The sequence below is a fragment of the Manis pentadactyla genome, chromosome 3 (assembly GCF_030020395.1).
Source record: "Manis pentadactyla isolate mManPen7 chromosome 3, mManPen7.hap1, whole genome shotgun sequence".
Classification (NCBI taxonomy): domain Eukaryota; kingdom Metazoa; phylum Chordata; class Mammalia; order Pholidota; family Manidae; genus Manis; species Manis pentadactyla.
The window spans coordinates 99,808,155-99,829,986 of record NC_080021.1 but is presented as its reverse complement, the minus strand read 5'-3'; positions in this window follow the sequence as shown (position 1 = coordinate 99,829,986).

The following is a 21,832-nucleotide window of genomic DNA, read 5'->3' as shown; positions in this document are numbered from 1 at the left end:
GGGTCCATTCTACATCTCCAAGAAAAATATCTCCTGTTATAGCTCAGCCTGGCCTCCAATAAATGAGGAACTGCAGAGAGCACAGGCGTTACTGGGTAGCAAGCCCATACATTTTGTGCTATTGTTCCATTTCTTGAGAAATGTCACAGAAGGTGGATTTGATCTAGAATTAGAGATGCAGGCAATAATCATAACACTGTTGGATTTTTTAGTTAGTCTTTTCTCTTGCTCTGATTAGTATCTCTGGAAAGGTCTGTTCATATACACGGAGTTCCATCCCTGACCTGCAGACTTCCTTGTCATCTGTTATTCTCTTCCTGGTCACTTTCAAAACTGATTTATTTTCAAGAAAAGTGTCTTAATCTCTTGTTTTCTTCTAGCCTCCTGAGAGGAACTGTATTTAGCATGAGCTCATCTTCCTAATATGGTTCCATCAGCAAGCACGGACTCTTTCCAGAGACTTGCTGGGCCAGGAAAATGTAGTCTGGACCAACTTAGTAACCCTTTTTCATTTGCCTACCTTTGTGCCCACATCTTCACCTCCTTATCACATTTTAGCTTCAACATTGTATTTTCCTTTCTGAGCGCATCAGATCTGTTTCCGTAGGCCTTGCTGGGTCAGGCTGTGTATGTCAGCTCATGGAGAAACGCTCCCGGGATGCTGAGCTACCAGCCCAACCTGGCTGTAATCACGCAGACCAACCCTCTAATGAAGGCCAGCTGATCCCAGGCACGGACGCGGGAAACTGCTGACTTCTGTACCCCCCTAGCAAGATGCTTGTCACATGACTCCCTGGGGGAGAAGAAAACGTGTACTCGGGGTAAGGCTTTCACTTGTCTTGTATCTGGGTGGTAATCCCTACAGTGAAGAAACGTCTCAAGAGCACAGCAAATGGGCACTTCACAGCACCTCTGGCTCAGGTGAGTCCCTTGGCCCTAGAGGAGAGTCCCGCCTCCTCGGCCCTGCCCTGGGCAAAGGACCCCCAGGCTGCCACTGCTCAGAAAACTGCATCCCAGGGCTTCTCACATGTTCTCCAAGGGATCTTGCTAAAATGCAGGTTCTGATTTGGCAGGCCTGGGGTGGAGGCAGAGCTCCTGCATTTCTAACCGGCGCCTAGGTGGCGCTGCTCCGCTGATGCCCTGGATTACTTTGAGCAGCAAGGATTTGAAAAAGCCTCTTCCCCCTGGTTCTCATACCTCCCTATGCATTCACATGACCTTGGGGACATTTCAAACATCCTAATGTCCGGGCCAGCTGACCCGGGATCTCTGGGGAAAGGTGCCCTCAGTGATTCCACAGTGCAGAGCCATGGCGGCCAAGTCAGCACGCCCCCTCAGGCTGGGAAACTGCACAGCTTCAAGGAAACACCTGGACTGTGAGTGATGATCTGCCTTCCACCTGGAGTCCAGGCTGAACTTCGCCCACGCTCCTAAGTCTAGCCGCAACCAGCATGAGGAGGTACGTCCTCTCGTCTGAGCTAGTCTGACTTCCCAGCCCTCCGCAGCCCTCCCCCTGTGCCTTCTGCATCCCACTGACTCTCATCAGCAAAATCCCCTGTACTCTACATGCAGGTGGAGAGGGGCCAGGAGCGGGTTCCCCACAAAGTGGGAAGTGACCCATAGACCTGGCCACTGAGGGAGTCCCTGTAGACTAGACAACCCTGCCCTCCCCACCGGCCTACCATCTGGGGCCACTGCTATGTGCTAGAACCACCACAGGCAGATGCTTAAAGGAGATAATTCACACGACAAGCATTTACAGTGCCATGTGCCAGCCACATTTTCAACACTCTTCAGTCCTTATAACTGTTCTATTATAGTGCTCTTTTGTCTCAATTTTACAGGTAAGGAAACTGAGGTGTAGAGAGGTTGAGTGACGTCTCACAGCCACACCATTAGCAAGAGTTGAACTATGTTCCCCAAAATTCATATATTGAAATACTAACCCACAGTACCTCAAAATGTGACCTTATTTGGAAATAGGATCTTTAGGGTGGGCTCTAATCCAATATGACTGGTGGCTTTAAGAAACAAAGGCAGTGGTGGGGGGAGAGAGGGAGATTTGAACACAGAGACAGACACAGAGCAGCGTGAGAGGTGAAGGCAGAGGGCCCCGAGGCAAGGATGCCACAAGATCTCCAGAAGCAAGGGGAGCAGCCTGCACAGATTCTCCCTCACTGCCCTCAGGAGGAACCCACCCTGCCAACACCTCCACCTCAGGCTTCAGCCTCCAGAACTGTGAGACAGCAGATTCCTGTTGTCAAAGCCACCCAGTGTGGGTCCTTTGCTTTGGCAGCCCAAGGACACTAACTTAGTGGCAGAGTGGGGGTTCAAATCCCACATCTGTGCCAGTCCCCATGCTCTCACCACTATGCAGGGTGGTGGTGGGTGGGCTTCAGTCCACTCAGGTGCCCTGGTCCTCATCTTCCTCCACTCCCTCTCTCTTCCCTTTATTTTCTCAAACTCAACCATTTCTGCTTTCTCTTGTTTCTTTCCATGCATATTAGTAATCAGTAGATCAGCATTCAACAAAATACCCAGAACTAAGACTTGAAACAGCAAACATGGACTGTTTCACAGTTTTTGTGCCCCCAGGACTGACCAGGGTATGGCCCAGCAGAGTGCCTATGGCTCTAGGTCGCTCCTGAGGTTGTAGCCCAGCTGCCATTGGCTGGAGCTGTGACATCTCTGGACTGGGCAAAGGCTGAAGAGGCATCTCCTGAGCTCACTCACACGGTTGTTGGAAGGCTTAGGTTGAAGGCCATACCACATGGGCCTCTTCATTGCACTGCTCACAACATGAGTGATCCAAGGGGAGAGAGAGCGTAAGTTCCCGGGATGGCAGCCACAGTCTTTTTATAACCTAATCTTGGAAATGATACCCGACCACTTCTGCCATATTCCATTCATTAGAACTGAGGATTACTCAAGCGTGTGAATACAGGATGTGGGGCCATGGGGACCCTCCAGAAGGCTGCCTACCATTCCATCCTCTCTCTGTTGGTGTGTCACCCTTGCTGACCAGAAAGAGAGGCAGCATGGGGACAGAGCCACTTGATGCTGGAAAGAGCCAAGGTATCTTCAAAACTACACACATTCAGTTAATGTCTTTAAGATCTTTTATTTGCTATAAGAATATAGCACAAAATACCAAAGCATTAACAAATTGCCCTGAGGATATGCTTCAAGACACAGCATTTCCTATGTGTCCCAAGAAAGCTTTTAACTCCTCAGAGAAAAATAAGCTGTGGACAAACGCCTCAAGTCCACAGGTATACCCCACCTACCAGATAGCATCAACATGCTCCTTTTGAAAGAATTCATGAGTTTTAAAGAACAAGCTCCCAGACAGAATCTACCACTGGAAGGAGCAGACATGACCCCTTCTGTCCAACACACAAGCACAGAGGGTTTTACAGTATCTGAAGCACTTTATCATCCAGTCCCTGTGGCAGCCTGTGAGGCAAGTGGGAATGACATCCATCATTATTTCTGCCTCATACACTAGGAAACTTGAGTCTCAAGAGAGAGGAATTGACTTATGAAAGGTCAGGCCAGGCCTGAGCAGGCCTGAGATGCAGACCCGCTCTCCACAGAGGCTGGGGCTATCTCCCCTTTGCACAACCGAGCCATCTAGGAGGGGATTTCCCCCAGAGAGCACCCACACAGGCAGCGAGCCCACGCACACAGGACATTTCTGTGAAAGTACTGACGGGACACTGAACACCAGATGCTATCCTCAGCCAGCAGCTGTCCACCTTCCTCACACGCCTCTCCCCCGCATCAGCCCTGGGGGTGCTTCAGAGAGTCTGAGAGCCCACGAGGAGTCCAGAGATGTAGTCATGGTCCCAGTGTGTCACTAACAAGCTATAAAGCCTTGGGTGAGTCATTTCTATCCTTGGCTTTCCGTGTCCTCATTTATACAGTGATGGGTCCTGAAAGTGACTTCTAGCTCTGGACCTCTGACACTCAGGCCTCTGCAAATCCCCATGTTACAACTGTGCTGGGTTCTGGCACCTTCCATTGGGTTTTGCTCCTTGCCTGGAAAGGGTTGTGCCCTGTCAGGTGTGCCCTGTTTGCTTCCTGAGAAACATGGTGAAGAGCTTCAGATAAACCTGTGTATCTTGGGTTTTTCCAGACTTGGATCCCAGCCCAGAGGCAAGGAAGAGCCTAAAGCAAAATTGTTACAGTAGTTATGAAACCCACATTTCCTGTCATTTCTTTCCAAGCTGGTGTTAAATTAACAAGCTCAAATATGAATGTTAGCAAGGATGACTCAGGCCTAGGGAATGTGGTAGCATGAAACTGGCTTTAAATAGTGGCAATAAAAGGACTTTTCTGATCCATCTGTTGACAAAAGACAGAAGAGATCATTAATCTAGTTCCCTGATCTCTAAACATTTCTGATTATGTACTCTTATGATTAAATGTTTTTGAGCATGCAGGCACTCCTAATATCTGAATATATATTTGGGAATTATAGGCATGCAGTATTATGCCTAAGTATGAACATATAAAGCATACACAAAGGAAGAAAATTAAAAGGCCAAGAACAACCAAAAGAAACTTTTCAACAGAACAGTTTTTATCTTTGTTACGTTTATGTGATTTAGTAGGTTATTTCTGTAACAGCTATTTGAAAGCCTCATTCCAAATCTTGATTATCTAAATTCTTAGTTTCTAAGCACTAAATTGTAACTGAAAAAATTGCAATGCAAAAATATGTAGATCTAAATGGAAGAAATCTACCATTGTGGGGCTTTTAATAGGGGACTTGACCAAATCCAAACGGGAAACTTAAAACTAAAGTTGGTGACATTTCAGCCACTCCTCCTTTCCAACCTCCTGTTTTTGCCCTTCCTCCCCAAGGATCCTTGTACATCATGTTACACAAATATGTGACTATGATCCGGGTACAAATAGTTCCCTAAAGACCATATTGCCCTGCAAAACAATAGGTGAATGTTTATATTTAACTCCTAATAATCACATCTTCTGAAAACTCACAACTGAATGGGAATATGTATTGATGTCTTTCTCTTGATTATGACACTCCAGTGAGCCTGGAGCTTCAGACCACTAGTGAAGTGGTCCCCAAACTCTTGAAGAATGTGCCCATTTTCATGGAACTGGACATACTAGCAAGTAGAATTGGCTAAGACAAGACACAGTGCAAAAAGCTTTTAAAAGTGAATTTATAAAGAAAATGTATATACTTTTTGTGGAATACTACACAGCATTAAAAATGAAGGAAATCCTGCCATTTGCAACAACATGGATGAACCAGGAGAACATTATGCTCAGTGAATAAGCTGATCGCAGAAGGACAAATGTTTCATGATGCCATTTGTATGAGGTGTTTAAAATAGTCAAACTGATAAAAGCAGAGAATGCAGAAGTGGTTGCCAAGGGCTTGGGGGTAGAGGAAATGGACAGTTACTATGCTAGATGAATATATTCTAGAGATCTACTGTCCAACATTGTGCACTTCAAAAATTTTTAAGTGGCTAGATGTGGATAAAATGAGAGTTCCTGTGGCCAGGATTCTCACCTGGCCCTGGTTGACTAGCTCACTGCACACCTGTGGGCAATACATGGTTGTTGACTCTATATAAAGAGCTCCGCCCAGTGCTCTGGGCACGACACGGTGGCAGGGCTGCAAGGCTGCAGGAGAGCAGAGCAGAAGCTGGAGTGGTGGCAGTGCCGAGGACAGAGACCCAGAGGACAGCTGTGCAGGACGACTGTGCAGAGAGGCCCGGAGGATGGCTGTGCAGACAGAGGGTCCCAGATGCAGAGACCAGCTTACTGCCTGCAGACTCGCTCCGAGTGAATGGGATTTTAGTGACTGACCTGCCACCTGGAAATAAAGTTGGGTATAACTCACTCCAAGAACGTTTTGCTGTTACTTTCTTTGGTCACACTGAATCCATAGCGAACTTGCCCGGGGCTGAAACCCATTGGCAAGACACTAGATCTCATGTTAAGTGTTCTTACCAAAACAAACAGTGACCCAAGAAAACCCTGGGAGGTGTTAGATATGTTTATTACCTTGATTGTGGTGACAGTACCATGAATACTTGCCTATGTCCAAACTTATCAAACTGTACAGTAAATATGAGCAGTTCTTTGTGTATCAATTACATCTCAATAAAGCTATAAAAAAGAATCTGTATTTTATTACTCAAAGTGGCTTCTATGTCTATTGAGCAATAGGAAATACATGTAGGAGACATGTCTCGTCAATCTGCAGGCAAGGCTCAGAACATGCAGGAACCAGGCAGCCCTTGCGGCCGGTCTACAGTCCTGACCACAGCCAAGACCCCTTGGAAACACTCCCCTGTTTTCAAGGAAGGTGCTTGGGAATAAGTATTCAGACCTCTCAGTGATTCCTGTGAAAACCCAAACCTATTGCATTATGATAAACCTTCTACTAACCCAAGGACTTTATGGAAAGTAGGCATTCTAGTTCTAGTCAGTGTGCTGATTGCCACTTGTGACCTTGTGCAGCAAAACATAAACTGAGCAAAGAAAATGGAAAGGGATACAGACAAAATACTTGAAAATGGAGAGGGATACAAATGCTTGCACAGAAAGAACACCAGCTGTGGTGTAATTAAGGGGCGAGGACATCCCTTCATGCAGTGGCTTGCGAACTTAAATGGTCATGTGGAACACCTGGGCATCTTGTGAAACCACAGGTTATGGTTCAGTAGGCCTGGGATGGGCCTGAACTGCTCCATTTCTAACAAGCTCCCAGGAGACGCATGTGCCACTGGTCCGAGACCGCACCCAGAGTTCCAAGGCCCAACCAAATCTATATGTGTCTGCAGAGGGGAGACCAGTGTTTCCGGAGCCTCTTAATTTGCTGGCAGCAGCCAACAGGTGTGGAATGCAATGGAGGCCGGAGTTGGTGAGCTCCAAACATAGCCCAGGAGCTCCTGGTAGTAACTGTTTATCAGCAGCTTGGCTGCCCAGGCAACTAACCACTCCTCCATGTGACCTCCCACCCAGTTAGAGGGCAACCTGGGCTCAAACTTCCAGAAATTCAGTCCCCTGCTGGCAGGAGGGCACTCAGCAGAGACTAGCCATTCTTCAGGGAAGAGGAGGCTAGTGCTGCATGGAGGGGAAAGCTCCAGCACCAGCAGGAAGAAGCCGCCCCTGGGGAGCTGGCAGGGCTGGTTCCAGCACCCTGCACCTGAGAGGTAAGACCCAGGGGCCCTGGGACAGCCATGGCTTCCTCTCAGGACCACTGTGGGCCCTCCTGTCACCCCCTTTTCTGAGGGAAGCTACCCTCTGTGATTCCAAGGTGATAGCTGGCACCCACACTCCTGTGAAGTGGCTGGAAACGTCTATTGTCTTTAAAAAAAGTGGAGCTAAGTTTAGTCTGCTCTCTGGCAGGGTCTCCTCTTTACAGCAGCAAGAAAAGCTGTTAGACTTGGTTAAAGCAAAGCAAGCCCTACCCACCCCATGCGTAAATGTGTGCAGTCCTGTTTTCCTAGAGGAAACAAGGTGGTTTTTGAAAATTTTCCCAAAGTGGCTGCAAGTTAACTTCGATGCTCTTAAAAGCTTCCACCCACAGATTCACACTTCCCGCAGACTTGCTAGTGAATCATTTTAGGAGGCTACTAGCTTAACATCCCCATTCAGGATGAGCTGCAGGAGCCTCCTGCTCCTCTTCCCTGCACCTAGTTATTTTGTTACAAGGGGAAATAGGGGAGGCTGGATGTGAGGGTAGGGCCATGACTATTTTGCTTACCTTCTTACTCCAGTACACTGGCCAGCACTAAATAACTGTTGGGTGAGTAATGAAGCACCAAATTACTGGCAGGGTAACTGGAATCTAAGCTGGTCAGCTGCTCTGCCACTTGCATGTCCTAGATAAATACGTGGGATCCCACATTCATCTCAGGGGCTTGTGCCTGGTTCATTTTCCCTTTGTCCAAGCTCTACTCTCTCTGTTGCTATTCATTAGCTTATTGATTTAGGGCCCTCCTGGGAACTGCCTGCACACCTGTGCTGCTTCCCCACTTGCAGCAGACAGGGAGGAAGGGCCTTGTCATGGAGCCTCACCAAATGTGCTGTCACCAGCCCCGCTGTGTCCATTAGCCTGCTCGTGGTGACCATGAGAGGCAGGGTGCCCAGAAGGTAGGGCTTTGCCACATATACTTTGAGGCCCAACTGGACCAGAGTTCACAACCTTATCGCCTTTGTCTTTCTTCTTCTGTCCAGTATGGATAAAATGAGAGTTCCTGTGGCCAGGATTCTCACCTGGCCCTGGTTGACTGGATCACTGCACACCTGTGGGCAATACATGGCTGTTCACTCTATATAAAGAGCTCCGCCCAGTGATCTGGGCATGACATGGTGGCACGGCTGCAAGGCTGCAGGAGAGCAGAGCAGAGGCTGGAGTGGTGGCAGCACTGAGGGCAGAGGCCCAGAGGATGGCTGTGCAGGACGACTGTGCAGAGAGGCCCAGAGGACGGCTGTGTGGGCAGAAAGGCTCAGAGGCAGAGACCGGCTTGCTGCATGCAGACTCCCTCTGAGTGAACGGGATTTTAGTGACTGACCTGCCACCTGGAAATAAAGTTGGGTATAACCCTTTCACCCCAAGAACGTTTTGCTGTCAATTTCTTTGGACACATTGAATCCATAGCGAACTTGCTCGGGGCTGAAACCCATTGGCAAGACACCAGGCAGAGGGGCTTTTCAACTTGAAAAGGTATTGGTTCAGAACTGAGAGTCCCAGCCTAGTGTGGAGGGCAGTGATGGTTCGGGAAATGGCCAGGAGCCCCTGGGACATGAGTCCACCAGCCTACCCTAGACCTTGCCTAGTGTCAGCTAAGTGTCATCTTAGGGCCTGCTCAGTGTCCTCCCACCACTGGGGTGATATTCACCCAGTATTCAGTTGCAGTCGTACCTGGCCCATCAGCAATATTCACAGCAGCTGGAAGGGGCAGTGTTCCAAGGGAGTTTACTCAGACGGCTCCCGACGTTTCCTTTCAGCTGGCTGGCTGGGTGTATCTGATGCATTTAGGATGCAAGGAGAATGCCAGGAGCTCGAGACCCTAATCCAGAAGAGACATGGTTAGGCAGTGGTTGCCATGGGTTCACTGGAAGGGAGGAGTGAACAGGTGGAATACATATTTTAGGGCAGTGAAAATAGTCTGCTCAATACCATAGTGATGAGTACAGGTTATTATGTATGTGTCCAAACCCATAGAATGTACACCCCCAAGAGTGACCCTAGCACAAACTATGGACTCTGGTGGTGATAATGAGCCAGTGTAGGTCCATCAGTTGTAAGACATGCACCACTCTGATGGGAGTGCCGGCAGGAGGGGAGCTTGTGCACGTGCCGACAGGGGGGTGCGGACAGGGCATACGGGAAAGCTCTGTACCTTCTGCTCATTTCTGCTGTGAACCTTAACTGCTCTAAAAAAATTAAGTCTTAAAAAGAATAGAGAAGGTTTCCTTCCTGAAGGGAGGAGCGTTTGATGGGGCAGAGATTGCACTGGCCAAAGAATGGGTGAGGCAGACTTGGGGTGGGTGAGGGACGTCCTACCCGGGTGCCTTAGAGGTGAGGCCGAGGCTCAGGAAGGTCTGCTCCTCTGAGAACGAGGTAAGGAATAGAAAGCTGTCAGGTGGGACCTGGAGCCAGCAGGGATGTGCCCTGGCAGGTCTAGACCTGAGGGGTGGGTTGTCTGCATGCAGTGATAGCTGGAAAGAAGCACTGTTCGGGTCATCACAGAAGCTCCCTGCCTGGCTCGCCCATCATCTTCCTCCTGTCGGCCCACTGATGCAGTGGGACAGGCTCAGAGCTGCATGTAAGCACGAACCTCAAGTTCTCTGTCTGGTGCTTTTGTTTGTTCTGGAGCAGACCTTGAGCAAGCCTGGGCCTCCCTGTCTGCTTCCCAGTGGCCCAGACACCTGCTGGCCTCAGGGCCCCATGTGGTCAAGCCAGACCTGAAGGCCCAGCCCCTTGGGCTGGGTTCCTGCTCAGTGTGCAAACAGCCAGGCTGCCAGTTGGCTGATCCCTATCTGGGGTAATTTGCTAGCTCCTTATAGCTGCTCTGAGGGTGGGTGGGGGCTCAGGGATAACTTCTCTCACACTTCTAGTTTGAACTCCTATAATCAGACTGAAATTTCTCAAGGGCCTTAAACCGTGGTTCCGGTGGCTGTACGTGAAGTCACCTGTGTGAGTCTTTGCTGCTTCTGATGTAATTGGTCTGGGCTGTGGACCGTGCAGTGGGAATTTTTAAAGCTCCCTCAGATAATTCTAGTGCATGGGGAGAGTGGGACTCACTGGCCCAGCTTAAGCATTGCTGGATCTGAGGAGGATTAAATAGCCTGACCCTTGAACTTCTTACTGCCCTTGTCTGGTTTATTTGAAGCAGAGATGAGTTGGAGAAGAAAGATTTGGTTAGGAGGCTTCTGTTTGTGGCTTCTGTGGAAATGTTCCTTGTGGGTTCTCTTCATGTTCTTTAAGGCAATTCCACCAGGCCACCAATCTCTTCCCTTTTGAGAAAAGGATTTAAGAACAAATTTGACGCAAATTAATATATCCCAGAGAGAGCTGACAGATAAAATACAGAATGCCTAGTCACATCTGAATTTCAGGAAAAAAAATCTTTTTTATAAGTATATGTATATCCTATGCAATATTTGGTATATACTTATACTAATATATTATTCAGATTCATCCATTTGGGGGGCCGGAGGGCTGTGCTGTGCTGGGAGGAAGCATCCTCCTTCCAGCTTTGTGCACCCCATTGGCTGTGAAGTGGGAAACCTCTCGATACTCTGCAGTTGGTGACACCCACTTCCGATGCCTGAATGACTCTTCCCACTCACTCAGGATCCGCTGTGCCCAGGAAGGTCACCACGGTGACGCCTGTATGCCCTCTGGCCCTGTAGGCAGGCAGGCATCTATAGAAGTTGGCTCATTCTGCTGTGCCTTGTGAATTTTTGTGTTTCTGTGTCTCATGTTTGAGTTCTCGACGATTCCACTAAAGCATAAGTCTCCTGAAGACAGGACGTCTTTCTTCTAAGGTCCAGCATGGGGCTTTGTTAAATGTTGAAAATTACTAGAAGGATGGGGAAGAAGGCTCTGTTTTCCTCTTGTCTCCCATTATTAGAAATCATTCCCATTTAACATACCTCTCCATCTGGAGGTGCATTTCAGAGCCAACTTTTTTTAACTGCCTATCTTGTAAAGAAATTCTAATTAAGAAGATCCAGATTGGATTGGGTTGGAATGTATATTTTGGGTTTTTAAGAGTTCCACTGGTAATCTGATAAACTGCTCTCTTCTTCCCACAACTGATCTTCAATTGAAAATATTTCTGAAATAATTCTCTTCAGTTGCTTGAATATCAGAACTAAGTCTGGAGCAACAAAGCCTGTGGTTTGATTTCAGTACTTGCTCACACTATGGTGTACCACAGCTGTGTTGGAAATAATTTCATAGAAATGTCACCCAACCTGAAGTTGCATGCTATTAACCAGTTCTAGTCTTATAATTAGGGTTACTTTCAGGCAAGCATAAAAAGGAGATTTCTAGAAAAAGAAGTTCCTTACTTAGGGGAGGTGTTTCCCTGTATGACAGCCTACGTTTAGTTCTGACACATCTTGGGGGTGGAACTTCCCTCTCCTGAAACTCCTGGACAACATGCTCTGACCGTGATCCCCAGGAGCCTTTGGGTGGGGCACCACGGATATTAAATACTGTGAGGAGTGAACGCTGTGCTTCCTTAACTCACGTTAGAACGAATAAGAATCAAATCCTGCCTAACAAAAAGAATCAGGAGCTGAGAAGTGTGAGGCTGAGTAATAGCTGTGAGGCGAACTCTGTGGGGTTTTGCCAGGCTGGTAGAATAGAAGGGCAAGTGGTGGGTGAGAACTTGGAGAAGAGATGCCCGCAACCTGAGGCTCTCACTTCCCTGTGATTCCACCTGGTGACTGAACTTAGTTCTGTGTCCCATTTACCAGCAGCCACAGGAGAGTTTTTCCACCCACAAGCCTCTTCCATCTGCACTCCACGGAACTCAGACTGCTCTGCTAAAGAGCCTGGGGAAAAAAATAACAAAATTCTATGGTTGTCTTATTTAGAGCCTTTGATGGCCAATACTTTGGTTTTGATTTATTTGTTTTTATTTAAGACCTTTCAAGAAGGGACCTCTCCCACCCCCATTCCCCACACTCGGCCCCCAAGTGAAAGCAAGATCTTCCATTCAAGCAAAGTTTATATATGAGGATATTAACATCTAACCTGATTCATTGTTTTTAGAATCATACTTTGATGGAAATTATAATAATTAAAAATTTGAAAAATGTTGCCCAAGTGGAAACCTTCCCACTGAAATAATGGCTATATGCCCCTCACCAGCCCTCCAAAGGGATCTGAAATCATGGTCTAAAGAAGCTATTCGCAAGCCCAAAATTTCTCTGCAGACTTATGACTTGCCTTGAAAACTACTGAAACATTTTTTATTCTACATCATGATAGATCTGGGCTTATTTTAATGTAAAATATGACCTTATATCACTTACTATCAAGAAAGCTGAAATAATCATAGGTGATACCATATAATGCTGTCCTAGGGTTATGAAATTTGAAGAATCAGAGACTCATACAAATATGTAAGTGAAAATAGCAAGAGTTTTTTCACTGCTTTAGAAATTGTAACAGGTAATTACTAAGGCAAACTGCCCAGAACAGTGCCAAAGAGTTGGTATAATAAAATGTTTTGGGCCACTTTTGGTGTGAATTTCCTGAGACAGTAAAGTTGAATGGCAGACTGAAATAAGTTCCTGATCCACTGTATCTTTTAGCATCTTGCAAGGCCGTCATCAAGAATGTTTTTTGTAAGGAAAGATGATGTGTCCTTAGAAGGGTCATTAATTTTACCATCACTGTAATGACTTTCATTACATATCAAGTAATAGTCCCAACAATTCTATAGCTCTCTCAACCCATTCTCTTTATCTAATTCTCAAGTACTTTTTCATTGCAGTAATCTTATCATACTTAGTTTTTTTTAATGCAGTTTTGCCTTTAAGTTTTTGAGGCGATTCAGCCTTGAAAAAATATCTGCCTAAATAAGCCAATTTTGAGATCGTATTTTAAAGAATTTATTGTTACATTTAACCAGTGGTGTGCTGTTAAACCAGTTCTCCAGAAAAAGAAAAAGTCTTGATTTGTTTGTGTGTTTGGCAATTACAGTCATGTAAATATTCCCACCATGACTGATGCTTACAGAAAGGTGCATACAACCTGTATATATAATGTAACAAATACTTGTAAAGAAAATACCCACATAACTCCACCAAGGTCAGGAAATAGGACACTGCTGACACCCCAGAAGTCCACCATATACTCTTTCCCATTTACAATCCCCGTTTATCATCTCACTTTTATGGTGACGTCTCCCATTGCTGTTTTTTTTTTTATTACAGTACCATTGATATACAATCTTATGCTCAGGTTTCACATGAGCAGCGTTGTGGTTACTACATTTCCACTTACTATAAAGTCCCCACTGTATACCCCATTACAGTCACTGTCCGTCAGCATAGTAAGATGCTATAGAGTCACTACTTGTCTTCTGTGTGCTATACTTCCTTCCCTGTGCCCTCCCTATATTATGTGTGCTAATCATAATACTCCTTAATCCCCTTCTCCCTCCCTTCACACCCACCCTCCCCAACCCCTTTCCCTTTGGTAACCACTAGTCCACTCTTGGGTTCTGTGCGTTCTGTGAGTCTGCTGCTGTTTTGTCCCTTCCATTTGTGCTTCCTTGTCATACTCCACAGATGAGTGAAATCATTTGGTTCTTGTCTTTCTCTGCCTGGTATTTCACTGAGCATAATACCCTCTAGCTCCATCCATGTTGTTGCAAATGGTAGGATTTGTTTCTTTCTTATGGCTGAATAGTATTCCATTGTGTATATGTACCACATCTTCTTTATCCATTCATCTACTGATGGACACTTAGGTTGCTTCCATGTCTTTTTTTTAAATTCTAGATTAAAAGATTTGTTTATTTGTGATGCATTTTACCTTTCTCTATTTTTTTTTTACTTTTGTATGTAAAAATTATGCTGTTTTATTGTTATTAAAACCAAAACTCCTCTCATTTATAGAAAATGATATGAAATTATCCCATTGCAAATGGAGCTACTCCAGCTCAAATTAAAGGCTCAACATTCATGAGATGTTATTCTCCAGATCAGTTCTTAGCTGAAAATGAGCTCAGTGGGATTTATGTGAACTTGAAAATTAATAAATTGGCATATTAGTTATAAAATACAAAAAATAATTTCCTGTCTTTGCCAGATGATCCATTTGAATTAGTACCTGTAAAAGTTAAACTACAGCTGTCTTCACTGAATTCTTAAATAATGAAACCATAACCCTTCTTCCAAGGAGTCTATTAAACTCTCCTTTGTTTTTATTTCTTTTTTTTTCTTTTGGTATCATTAATATACAATCACATGAGCAACACTGTGGTTACTAGAATCCCCCATTATCAAGATGACAGCACATACCCCATTACAGTCACTGTCCATCAGCATAGTAAGATGCTACAGAGTCACTACTTGGCTTCTCTGTGCTATACTGCCTGCCCTGTGCCCTCCCCCTACATTATGTGTGCTAATCGTAATGCCCCTTATTCCCCTTATCCCTCCCTTCCCACCTACCCTCCCCAGTCCCTTTCCCTTTTGGTAACTGTTAGTCCATTCTTGGGTTCTGTGAGTCTGCTGCTGTTTTGTTCCTTTAGTTTTTGCTTTGTTCTTATACTCCACAGATGAGTGAAATCATTTGGTATTTTTCTTTCTCTGCCTGGCTTATTTCACTGAGCATAACACCCTCTGGCTCCATCCATGTTGTTGCAAATGGTAGGATTTGTTTTCTTCTTATGGCTGAACAATATTACATTGTGTATATGTACCACATCTTCTTTATTCATTCATCTACTGAAGGACACTTAGGTGGTTCCATTTCTTGTCTATTATAAATTGTGCTGCAATAAACATAGGGGTGCATATGTCTTTTTCAAACTGGGCTGCTACATTCTTAGGGTAAATTCCTAGGAGTGGAATTCCTGGGTCAAATGGTATTTCTATTTTGAGTTTTTTGAGGAGCCTCCATACTGCTTTCCACAAAGGTTGAACTAATTTACATTCCCCCCAGCAGTGTAGGAGGGTTCCCCTTTCTCCACATCCTTACCAGCATTTGTTGTTTCTTGTCTTTTGGATGTTGGCCATCCTAACTGGTAAGAGGTGATATCTCATTGTGGTTTAAATTTGCATTTCTCTGATGATTAGTGATGTGAAGCATCCTTTCTTGTGCCTATTGGCTATCTGAATTTCTTCTTTGGAGAAGTTTCTGTTCAGATTCTCTATGGATTTTTCAATTGGGTTATTTGTTTTTTGGGTGTTGAGGTGTGTGAGCTCTTATATATTTTTATGTCAACCCCTTATCAGATATGTCATTTATGAATATATTCTCCCATACTGTGGGATGCCATTTTGTTCTGATGATGGTGTCCTTGCTGTACAGAAGCTTTTTAGTTTGATATATTCCCACTTGTTCATTTTTGCTTTTGTTTCCCTTGCTCTAGGAGATATGTTCATGTAAAACTTGCTCATGTTTATATTCAAGAGAGTTCTGCCTATGTTTTCTTCTAAGAGTTTTATGGTTTCATGACTTACATTCAGGTCTTTGATCCACTTTGAGTTTACTTTTGTGTATGGAGTTAGACAGCAATCCAGTTTCATTCTCTTACATGTAGCTGTCCAGTTTTGCTAACACCAGCTGTTGAAGAGGCTGTCATTTCCCCATTGTATGTCCATGGCTCCTTTATCATATATTAATTGGCCATATATGTGTGGGTTTATATCTGGGCTCTCTAGTCTGTTCCATTGGTCTGTGGGTCTGTTCTTGTGCCAGTACCAAATTGTCTTGATTACTGTGGCTTTGTAGTAGACTTTGAAGTTGGGAAGTGTAATAATCCCCACACCCCACTTTATTCTTCCTTCTAAGGATTGTTTTGGCTATTTGGGATCTTTTGTGGTTCATATGAATTTTAGAACTATTTGTTCTAGTTCATTGAGGAATGCTGTCGGTGTTTTGATAGGGATTGCATTGAATCTGTAGATTGCTTTAGGCAGAATGGCCATTTTGACAATATTAATTCTTCCTACCCAAGAGCATGAGATGTATTTCCATTTATTGGTGCCCTCTTTAATTTCTCTGAAGAGTGACTTGTAGTTTTCAGGATATAGGTCTTTCACCTCCTTGGTTAGGTTTATTCCTAGGTATTTTATTCTTTTTGATGCAGTTGTGAATCAAATTGTTTTCGTGATTTTTCTTTCTGCTAGTTCATCATTAGTATATAGGAATGCAACAGATTTATGTGTATTAATTTTGTATCCTACAACTTTGCTGAATTCAGATATTCTAGTAGTTTTGGAGTGGATTCTGCAAACAGTGAAAGTTTAACTTTTTCCTTATCAATATGGATGGCTTTTATTTCATTGTGTTGTCTGACTGCTGTGGATAGGACTTCCTGTACTATGTTGAAAAAAATGGGAAGAGTGGGCATCCTTGTCTTGTTCCCAATGTTAGAGGAAAAGCTTTCAGCTTCTCACTGTTAAGTATGATGTTGGCTGTGGGTTTGTCATACATGGCTTTTATTATGTTGAGGTACTTGCCCTCTATATGCATTTTGTTGAGAGTTTTTACCATGACTGGATGTTGAATATTGTCAAATGCTTTTCAGCATCTATGGAGATGATCATATGATTTTTGTCCTTCTTTTTGTAGTGGATAATGTTGTAGTGGATGATGTTGATGGGTTTTTGAATGTTGTACCATCCTTGCGTCCCTGAGATGAATCCCACTTGATCATGATGTATGATCCTCTTGAAGTACTTTTGAATTTGGTCTGCTAGTATTTTGTTGAATATTTTTGCATCTATGTTCATCAGGGATATTGGTCTGTAATTTTCTTTTTTGTGGTGTCTTTGCCTGGTTTTGTTATTAGAGTAATGCTGGCTTCATAGAATGAGTTTGGAAGTATTCCCTACTCTTCTACTTTTTGGAAAACCTTAAGGAGGGTGGGTATTAGGTCTTCTCTAAATGTCTGATAAAATTCAGCAGTGAAGCCATCTGGTCCAGCAATTTTGTTATTGGGTAATTTTTTGATTACTGATTCAATTTGATTGCTGGTAATTGGTCTGTTCAGATTTTCTGTTTCTTCCTGGATCAGCCTTGGAAGGTCTTATTTTTCTAGAAAGTTGTCTATTTCTGCTAGGTTTTCCTATTTTTCAGCATAGAATTTTTCATAGTATTCTCTAATAATTTGTATTTTGATGGTGTCCATAGTGATTTTTCCTTTCTCATTTCTGATTCTGTTTATGTGTGTAGACTCTCTTTTTTTCTTGATAAATCTCGCTTGGGCTTATCTATTTTGTTTATTTTCTCAAAGAACCAGCTCTTGGTTTCATTGTTTCTTTCTATTGCTTTATTATTCTCAATTTTATTTATTTCTTCCTCTGATCTTTATTATGTCTCTCCTTCTCCTGACTTTGGGCTTCATTTGTTTTTATTTTTCCAGTTTGATTAATTGTGAACTTAGACTGTTCATTTGGGAATTGTTCTTCCTTCTTTAAATAGGCCTGGATTGCTACATACTTTCCTCTTGGAACTACCTTCACTGCATCCCACAGAAGTTGGGGCATTGAGCTGCTTTCTTCATTTGTCTCCATATATTGCTTGATCTCTGTTTTAATTTGGTCATTGATCCATTGATAATTTAGGGGCATGTTGTTAAGCCTGCAGATGTTTGTGAGCCTTTTTGTTTTCTTTGTACAGCTTATTTCTAGTTTCATACCTTTGTGATCTGAGAAGCTGGATGGTACAATTTCAATCTTTCTGAATTTGCTGAGGCTCTTTTTGTGGCCTAGTGTGTGATCTATTCTGGAAAATGTTCAATGTGCACTTGAGAAGAATGTGTATCCTGTTGCTTTTGGGTGCAGTGTTCTGTAGATGTCTGTTAGGTCCATCTGTTCTAATGTGTTGTTCAGTGCCTCTGTCTCATTACTTATTTTCTGTCTGGTTGATCTGTCCTTTGTAGCAAGTGGTATCTTGATGTCTCCTAAAATGAATGCATTGCATTCTATTTCCCCCTTTAATTCTGTTAGTATTTGTTGCATATATTAGGGTGCTCCTATGTTGGGTACATAGATATTTATAATGGTTATATCCTCTTGTTGGACTGATCCCTTTATCATTATATAATATACTTCTTTGTCTCTTGTTACTTTGTTTGTTTTGAAGTATATTTTGTCTGATACAAGTACTACAACTCCTGCTTTTTTCTCTCTATTGTTAGTATGATATATCTTTTTCCATCCCTTCACTTTTAGTCTGTGTATGTCTTTGAGTTTGAAGTGAGTCTTTTGTAGGCAGCATGTAGATGGGTCTTCTTTTTTTTATCCATTATGTAGCTCTATGTCTTTTGATTGGTGCATTCAGTCCATTTACATTTAGGTTGATTATCAATAGAAATGTGCTTATTGCCATGGCAGGCTTTGGATTTGTGGTTACCAAAGGTTCAAGGACAGCCTCTTTACTATCTAACAGTCAAACTTACTCAATTATAATGCTATTATAAACATAGTCTGAAGATTCTTTTTTCTCTCCCTTCTTCTTCTACATCCTCCACTCTTGATATGTTAGGTGTCATATTCTGTACTCTTTGTGTATCCCTTGACTGACCTTGTGGGTAGCTGATTTAATTTTGCATTTGGTTAATAATTAATTGGTCTACTTCCTTTACTGTGATTTTATTTTCTCTGGTGGCAGCTTTTCAGCCTTAGGAACACTTCCATCTAGAGCAGTCCCTTTAAAGTACACTGTAGAGATGGTTTGTGGGAGGTAAATTCCTTCAACTTTTGCTTATCTGGGAATTGTTTCATCCCTCGTTCAAATTTAAATGATAATATTTCCAGGTAGAGTATTCTTGGTTTGAGGCCCTTCTATTTCATTGCATTGAATATATCATGTCACTCCTTTCTGGCCTGTAAGATTTCTGTTGAGAAGTCTGATTATAGCCTAAGGGGTTTTCCTTTGTAGGTGATCTTTTTTCTCTCTCTGGCTGTTTTTAATACTCTGTCCTTGTCCTTGATCTTTTCCATTTTAATTATTCTATGTCTTGGTTTTGTCTTCCTTGGGTCCCTTGTGTTGGGAGATCTATGCACTTTCAGGGCCTGAGAGACTATTTCCTTCCCCAGATTGGGGAAGTTTTCAGCAGCTATTTCTTCAAAGACACTTTCTATCCCTTTTTCTCTCTCTTCTTATTCTTCTGGTACCCTTATAATGCGAATATTGTTCCTTTTGGATTGGTCACACAGTTCTCTTAATTTCTTTCATTCCTAGAGATCCCTTTTTCTCTCTGTGCCTCAGCTTCTTTGTATTCCTATTCTCTAATTTCTATTCCATTAACCATCTCCTCTACCTCATCTAATCTGCTTTTAAATCCCTCCATTGTATGTTTCATTTCAATTACTGTATTTTTTAAGGTGTCTATGTCCTGATTTTGTCCCTTAGTGCTTGAATATTTTTCTGTAGCTCCATTAGTATGCTTGTGACTTTTGTTTTGAATTCTTTTTCAGGAATATTGGTGATTTCAGTCTCACTGAGTCCTCTCGTGTTTGAAGGATTTTGGATTGAACAAGGTTCTTCTGCCTTTTCATAAACTATTGGATAGTGAAAAATATTAGGTTTGTGGAGGCAGCGCTCTCTAGTGCCCAGAACCTCTGCTCTCAGAGGAGCTTCCCAGTACCTGGAGTAATGACAGTGGTCACAGGAGAGCAGTGTCTGTCCCTACCCTAAAGAGCAAGCCCTTTCCTGCTTCCCGGCTGCACTGTTTGCCTCTGCTGTCAGGGCCAGTGAGCCATACACAGTGCTCAGCCTCTGCGTTAAGCTTTGTAGTTGCTATAGGTGGGGCTGTTCTCTGGCTGGTCTGGATCAATGGCAGGGGCAGCAGGTTTGCATGCAGGTGCCGGCAGGGAGGGAGAAGTGGCAGGCTGCTTATCATGGTGGGGGGCCTTGCAGTACGTTGCCAGCCAGGGGGATGGAGCACCTGAAGTTCCTGAAAGTTCCCAACCTGCTGGACTGAGTGTGCCAGGACAGTTTTGTCCACCTGTTCCTTCTCCTGAATCCTTGCCCCTTTAGCAGCCCTCTCACTGTTGGGAAGTCTTTCAAAGTGCCTGCCTTTCTTTTGTCTCAGCTCATCCAGTTTTGGGAACCTGTTCACAGCCTTAGTCTTTGGCTATAGTTTTCAGCCCCTCTGGTCTCCAGAGCACCATGCAGTGTGGGTTTGTGCTCCCATAGTAGATCTCTAGGGCTGGGTATTTATCAGTCCTGGGCTTTTCTACTCCCTCCCCACTCTGATTCTCTTCCTCTCACCAGTGAGTTGGTGTGGGGGGAGGGCTCAGCCCTGCCAGGTTGTGGTTTTATTACTTTACCCTTTTCCGTATGGTGTTCTATTTTCACAGATGTAGACTGGTTGGTGCAATCTTATTTCTTGTCACTCTTTTAGTGGTAGTTTTATTTGCTGTATTTTTGTATTATATGTGGTTTTTGAAAGAGATTTCTGCCTCACTTCTCATGCTGCCATCTCCACCCCCTGCACTTTTTTTACTTTTACCACCTAAGTATGCATCCCTAAACCTTATGATTTAATTTGGCCTCTTCTGAACTCGATATTGATGGACTCATACTCTGTGTATCTCATGTGATTTATTTTGCTTAACATGACATTTGTGAGATGTAGCCATGTTGATGTATGTCGCTATACTGCCTTCATTTTCCTTGCATGGTATTCCAAAGTATAAATCTACTCAATGAAGCACTGGAAGTGGCTTGTATAGGCCCACAAGAGCTGACTGGTAAATGTTCAGGAATTTGGCAAACTGGTTGATAATCCTGTCAGGAGCCTGAAATTGGCCATGGTGAGAGTATTTGCATCATGAAAACTGGCAAATGCTACAAATTCAGGGCCTTTGCTTCCTGTTTTAAATACCTACCAGCATGTCACAGAATCAACTCTAATGAATTTATCCATTCTACAGTAAATGGCACTTGGCTTGTTTCCAGTTTTAGCCTATGAACATTTTCTTACCGGTGTACTGGTAGATATATACTCACATTTCTGAAGGAACCCTCAAGGCTTAGCTCCCTAGCTAAAGACTGCAAAATCCCAGCCTTCCTTGTGACTAGATGTCACAAAAGAAAGAAGAAAGTAGCATTCAGAGAGAAGGAAGTAAAAGATTATCATGTAATCAAAAGACATGTCTTAGTCTGTTCAACCTGCCATAACAAACTACCATAGACTGAGTGCTTAAAAAACAAACATTTATTTCTTGCAGTTTTGAAGGCTGGGCAGTCCAGGATCAAGGTACCAGCAGATTCAGTGTGTGATGAGCACCCACTTCACAGAGAGCTGTCTTCTCACCGTGTCCCTACAGCACAGAAAGGGCAGATAGCTCTGTGGGGCCCCTCTTGTAAGGGCACTAATCCCATCCTGCTGTCTACCATCCCACCAGTGCTCTCTAACTGCATGTGGGAAGAGCTCAACACCACCAGCCTCAGCCAGTGAGAAGGCAAAAGAAGTGATGAGCAGGCAGCTCCCATTAAGTGCCAAACAGAATTGCATACATCACTTGCATGCATTCTATTGGACAGAACTTAGACGTGTGAGCACATCTAGTCACAAGGAAGGCTGGGATTTTGCAGTCTTTAGCTGGGGAGCTAAGCCTTGAG